The 6,000-nt window shown below is 46.0% G+C and overlaps 1 protein-coding gene across 1 annotated transcript in view; it reads left to right on the top strand.

Moving 5' to 3' along the window:
- Positions 1 to 1,280: 1,280 nt before the first annotated feature.
- TMEM260 (transmembrane protein 260) overlaps positions 1,281 to 6,000 on the top strand; it is a 44,241-nt gene continuing 39,521 nt past the window's right edge. The window contains exon 1 of the mRNA XM_056851728.1: positions 1,281 to 1,422. The gene's annotated coding sequence lies outside the window, so the exon portion shown is untranslated. The remainder of the gene's footprint in view (positions 1,423 to 6,000) is intronic.

The raw sequence follows: 6,000 nt of genomic DNA, 5'->3' as shown, positions 1-6,000 counted from the left end.
ACCCACGTTAGGACAGTTATCCCACTTCAAAACATGAAGCAGCAGTTTGTTTCCGCAAAGGATAGCGCCGCCGCCGCTGAGCTGCTGTTCGAAGCACAGCTTTCTCAATTATCTTTCCCCCCCTGAAAACTATTTCTGTACTGTGAACAATTCTTCCTTTAAAAAAAACCCTTACAATTATTAACACAACACACCTTTGCTTATCTGCTGGTGGAAGTGTCAAAGGGGAAAAAAAGAACGCACAACAAAACGCAACGGCATCCAGATGGAGAGAGAAAAATATTCTTGGGAAATTTCATGCTGTTAAATCTCCACAGATTTACACTTTTTATCCAGTCAAATTAATGCAAAACCCCCCAGCGCAAGGTTTTGGATTTTGAAAACTTGGGGAGGAGTGTCATTCCCTAATAGTAATTATTGGTTTTATATTATTTTTTCACAGGGGAGCTGATCACTGCCGCCTGTGAGCTTGGAGTAAGTATTAGTTTTATTGTTTAATCAATGCTCTCATTAACAGTTTTAGGAATTAAGGAAGTTTAATTAAGCATGGAGTTAAAGTAGATTAATTTATTTCTTCCCCACCCCCCACCACAGTTTTTGCTAACTTATAAGTACGGCACGCGACAATTTACTCCCCAAGTTTTTTTTAAATCCAATTAAACTAAATTATAAAGCAAAAGGGCTTTACTGTATATACAGTAGCTGGCTTATTATCAACCTAAATTTTGTATAAGCTGGGGAGAATAAAATAAATCGGGTTAACCATTTTTAATAAGTTTTATTATTTAATAAAGTTTATTATGGTGCGTGATCCCCTTTACGCGAGACCTAAGGACTGTCAGCCCAGTGGTAATCCGATAGCAGTGTGGTCTTTCAACTTGCTCAAATAGTTTGGAATCGGTTCTCTTTCTGTTCCTCTTTCTCCTTTTGGTAAGTATATTTGTGGGGGGGAGGAGGAAGCCGGGCCTTTTGAATGGCCCTAATAGGCCTTGAGCCCAAACCGCGAGCCATTTAAAGGACGGTAATGATGAATGTCACCTCTTTTCTGCGGGATTCGTTCTTAGCAGCCAAATCCATTGAGGCAAATATGTTGCTTGGGTTCAACTCGGCACGAGGAAAGGGAATGAGCAAAGCTGCTTTTTTATTTTTTCTTTCTTTAAGGCACTATGCCCAAACCTGGCGCTTCTAGCGAGGCCCGTAAGAGAGTTGTCTCTCAATTAGACAGCCATTGTGTCGTCGTACTGAAAACGCCATCCCGGTTTCTTCGTAGGTCGCTCACCCCCCTGGCTATCCTCTGTTCACCCTCCTGGCTAAACTGGCGATCGAGCTGCTCCCTTTCGGTTCCGTTGCGTATCGGGTGAATCTCCTCTGCGCCTTGCTGGGGGCCGCGGCGGCGTCTCTTCTCTTTTACGCCGTTTCCAGGTAAAGTTGACGCTGGCATTTCTGCCTCCGTTCCGGTGAGATCCCAGGGGCGGGATCGGCTTTGCCCTTATCGCAAAAGCAGCCGCGACCCGTTTCAGGCAGTTTGCGCGACGCTTGAAAGCGAATATTCGTTCAAAGCCAAGGCGGAGATTTGTGGACTTGGGAAACTTATTCTTGAAAGGGTGGAGGGGGGGTACTTTCGACTTGGTTTCTTTTCGTGGCAGCCTCTCGGGCCACGCGGCCAACACCTTTTGAATCCAAGGGGAATTTCGAAAACAGTTTGTAAGGGGAGGGGGCGAAGGGGGGGTATCTGCAGCCTAAATTGGATGCCAACCTGAATTAAGTGTAGAAAATTGTGAATTACTAGAGCCCCGGAACCTCCTTTATACAGAGTCATTGTACCATCTCACTCAGCATTGGCTGCTCTGACCGGCAGCAGCTGTTCAGGGTCTTGGGCAGACAATGGCCTTTTCCAGGGTTGCCAGCTCTGGGTTGGGAAATACCTGCAGATTTTGGGGTGGAGCCTGGGGAGGGCACTGTTTGGGGAGGGATCTCAGCCGGGTTTAATGCCATAGAGTCCGCCCTCCCAAGCAGCCATTTTCTCCAGGGGATCTGATTTCTGTCGTCTGGATCAGTTCAAATTTTGGGAGTTCTTCGTGCCCCTTCTGGAGGCTGGCAACCCTAGACCCAGTACCGTGCTTAAGATTATTTATTTGAAGATGCCAAGAGCTGAACCCAGGACTTCCAGCACACAAAGCACATGACTTGCTGCTGAACCATAACCCCTTACCGATTAACTCCCTTCTCGAATCTTCCTGAATCTTCCGACATTTCCTAACAAACCAAAAACCTTGAGATGTGCTTCTAGAAATGGCATGTATTAAATGATGTGAGAGGATGTCTTAGCAATCTTCTAAAGTGTGTGTGTGAAGATAACACAGCTTGTAGTCCCCCCCACCCTCAAGCTCCTGGCCTTGAAACTATATCATTATTGTAAGCAGAAAATTGGTGCATGAGTCCAGAGGGTTGAACAATGTACTTGCAGAGCTCCAGTGTGCCAATTTCTTTATTTGGCTCATAGCTCTTTATGTGCATCCCTTTGCATGCACAGACACATCCTTTCCGTTAATATGAATAGGGGAGTTTCATGCGTGTGTTGGAGGATGGAGGGACTGGGGTGTCTGTGGAATCCCAGAATTTGCCCATGTGTTGCATATAAGCAACTGAGACTTGCTTTTTTTTAAAAAGGGAATCAAAACAGAAGTCCAGCAGCACCTTAAAGACCAACAGCGTTTACTCCAGAATGACTTCTAGTCAGAGCTCACTTCCTCAGATACAGAAGAAAGGAAGAAAATCATTTTCCTTGTTGTTACCCACAATATTACAGAAAGGGAAGGGAAAGGGAGCGGTTGAGCAAAGAGAGGTCTGGTATCATAAATCAGGTGTGGTTCTCTGGGTTAGTTATAGTGGATGATGAGAGAGGTCAGAAGTTCTAGCTTTTAAAAAAAACCTTCTCAATACAAAACATTTACCTGTGAACGTGCCCATTCGTTACATAAAGACATGTAGGTTGCTTTCACAGATGCTGAATAATGTACTTTCAGTGCACTTTGCAACTGGATTTGACTGTGAAACGGCAACCTCCTGCTGCAAATGATCACTATAGTGCATTGAAAGTGGATTGAAAGTGCATTACTCAGTGTGTGTGAAAGCACCTTCAGTTACTACAGGAAGGCCATTTATGCAGGGTCAGTTTCGATGCTCGCTCAAAGCTCTTTTTAAAAATGTGACCTTTAAAATGCCTGTTCATAGTCCCAACGCAAAAAGAGAAATTCCACTCCCCACCCACCTGCTCCTTTGTTCCTTCCATTATCAACCACCGTTTGCATACCTAACGCGCAGCTGTGATTTTGCATGCTTCCTTGAGGGGATTCTTTGAGGCGGGGGCGGAGCAAACACAAAAGGTCGTGCTAAAGGGGCTCTTAAGAAATGCGAAGCAGGTATGCGCTGGCTTTGCAGTCACTTCCTGAATGATGGTTCAGCGTGAAAAACTCAAAAAAATGTGCAGGGCACTTCAGCCTAGTAGTAGTAGTCGTCATAGTAGTAGTAGAAGAAAGAAGAAGAAGCCGGCGTGGTGTGGTGGTTAAGAGCGGAGGTGTGGAGCTGTGGACTCTGATCTGGAGCAACTGGGTTTGATTCCCCACTCCTCCACATGAGCAGGGGAGGCTAATCTGGTGAACCGGGTTGGTTTCCCCACTCCTCCACATGAAGCCTTCTTGGGCTAGTCACAGTTCTCTCCGAACTCTCTCAGCCCCACCTACCTCACAGGGTGTCTTGCTGTGGGCAGAGGAAGAGAAGGTAATTGTAAGTTGGTTTAGTTCTCTTTAGGAGAGAAGAGAAGAAGGAGAAGAGTTGATTTTTTATATGCTGACTTTCTCTACCACTTTAGGAAGAATGAAACCGGCTTACAATCACCTTCCCTTCCTCTCCCCACAACAGACACCCTGTGAGGTAGGTGGGGCTGAGAGAGTTTGGAGAGAACTGTGAATAGCCCAAGGTCACCCAGCAGGCTTCACGTGTAGGAGTGGGGAAACCAACCTGCTTCACCAGATTAGAGTCCACCTCTTGTGTGGAGGAGTGGGGGATCAAACACGGTTCTCCAGATTAGAGTCCACCACTTCTAACCACTGCTCTTAACCACTACACCATGCTGGCTCTAAAAGGGAGAGAAAGTCAGCATACTAAAACCATCTCTTCTTCTTCTCTTGCTTTCTCTCTCAGGCTGTTTCGAAATAATACCTTTGACAGGGAAAATGCTATGGCAAGTTCATTTATAAATGGCCGCATCAAAAAAAACACAAACACTTCATAATATATATGGCTGGTCTAAAACTTGATGTAGAAGGGAAGTAAATAAACCCCCCATGGGTGGGAGGCCTTTCCTGCTCCTCCTCATTAACGTTTATTAAGAGTCACTGCCCTGTCCTGGATAGCCCAGGCTAGCCCGATCTTGTCAGATCTTGGAAACTAAGCAGGGTCAGCCCTGTTTAGTACTTGGATGGGAGACCACCGAGGAAGTCTCGGGTCGTGACGTGGAGGCAGGCAATGGCAAACCACTTCTGAACGTCTCTTGCCTTGAAAACCCCACTGGGTCTCCGTTAGTCGGCCAAGACTTGATGCCCCCCCCCCGCCAAAGAAGTTAATACTAATATCTCATCGGCACCCAGCAGGCTACTAAGTCGTCAGTTCTCCCTTCGTGCTTGTGAAAAGCCGTTGATCAATTTATATAAGATGCACTTTACGTTTGACCTTGTTCTCCTAAACAGAATTGGAGGGGAAGGACCCCCACCATTCCCAGCCCAAACAGATTTCGTTCCAAAGAGCCGGCGACGTCGTTCAGACTCATTAGCGCAAACCACCGATCAGATTTATCTGACCAGAACTAACAAAGTTTGTCGTTCGCGAAGGACACAGATGGCTTCCGTTTTCTTTCTCTTTTTGTACGTGAACAATGCGATCCTCGAGCGTTGGGGCAAAGTTTTAACGGCCACTGAGTCTTCGGCCTGGCAGCTGACTTGTGGTGGTTTCTGCTCTGTGTTTTCTATCAAGGTCTTAAAACTTACCGTAAGTTTTTGCCCAAATACTGGAGTGTCCCCGGGTCACAGGCGACGTGATGACATCACTGCCAGTGCGTGCCGGCAGTGATGTCACCGTGTCACCAGCGACAGAGGCCGAAGACTCAGTGGCCATTTATGCAGGGTCGGTTTTGATGCTCGCTCAAAGCTGCTTTTTGAAACCCGCCCTTTAAAATGACTATTCACGGTCCCAATGCGAGAGGAGAAAGTCAAACAAATTCCACCCCCCCTCACTCGCCTGCTCCTTCATATATAAAACTCTTTGTTTTAAGTTTAGTTTATAATAGTTTATAATAACCACAAGAAAAATAAAAATACTGCAGCAGGGAGGTTACACAGCCTTGTACAGTCGAGATCTGTTCCAATACTTGGTTCCAGTATATGTTCCAGTATTATATATCGGTGCTTTTTACAGAAATCATAGAATTTGTTGTATTCTCTTAGCAGAACTTAATAAATGCAAATCATACGATAGTTTTGTGGGATACCCAATTTTTAAATGGCAGATGTGTGGGGTGCCTAGTTTGGATTGGGGCGGAGGGGGAAATGGGGGTTCTTAACCATTTATCCGGCGCTATTTTCATGAGCCGATTCTTCCCCTCCCCTATGTCTGGGGAGAAATGCAAATAACGATACTCACCATGAGGAGTGATTTCATGTCACAAAAATGGTGCAGAGGGAAATGGTTAATTGCCTTTTTCTTGTGTGTAAAGTTGCCAACCTCCAGGTAGGACCTGGCGTTCTCCCAGAATTACAACCGATGAAGATCAGTTCCCCTGGAGAAAATGGCAACTTCAGAAGGCAAACGCTGTAGTATACCATAGATTCTATGTGAGACCCCTCCCCAAATTCCCCCTCCAGAGGCACCAGCCTCAAATCTCCAGGAATTTCCCATGCCCGGGGTCGGCAACCCTAGAGAGGAAGCATTAGGGGAGGAGATCTG

Source organism: Euleptes europaea, chromosome 6 (assembly GCF_029931775.1).
Source record: "Euleptes europaea isolate rEulEur1 chromosome 6, rEulEur1.hap1, whole genome shotgun sequence".
Lineage (NCBI taxonomy): Eukaryota > Metazoa > Chordata > Lepidosauria > Squamata > Sphaerodactylidae > Euleptes > Euleptes europaea.
Note: the sequence above shows the minus strand (reverse complement) of the source record. Positions and strands in the feature narration are given on the sequence as shown.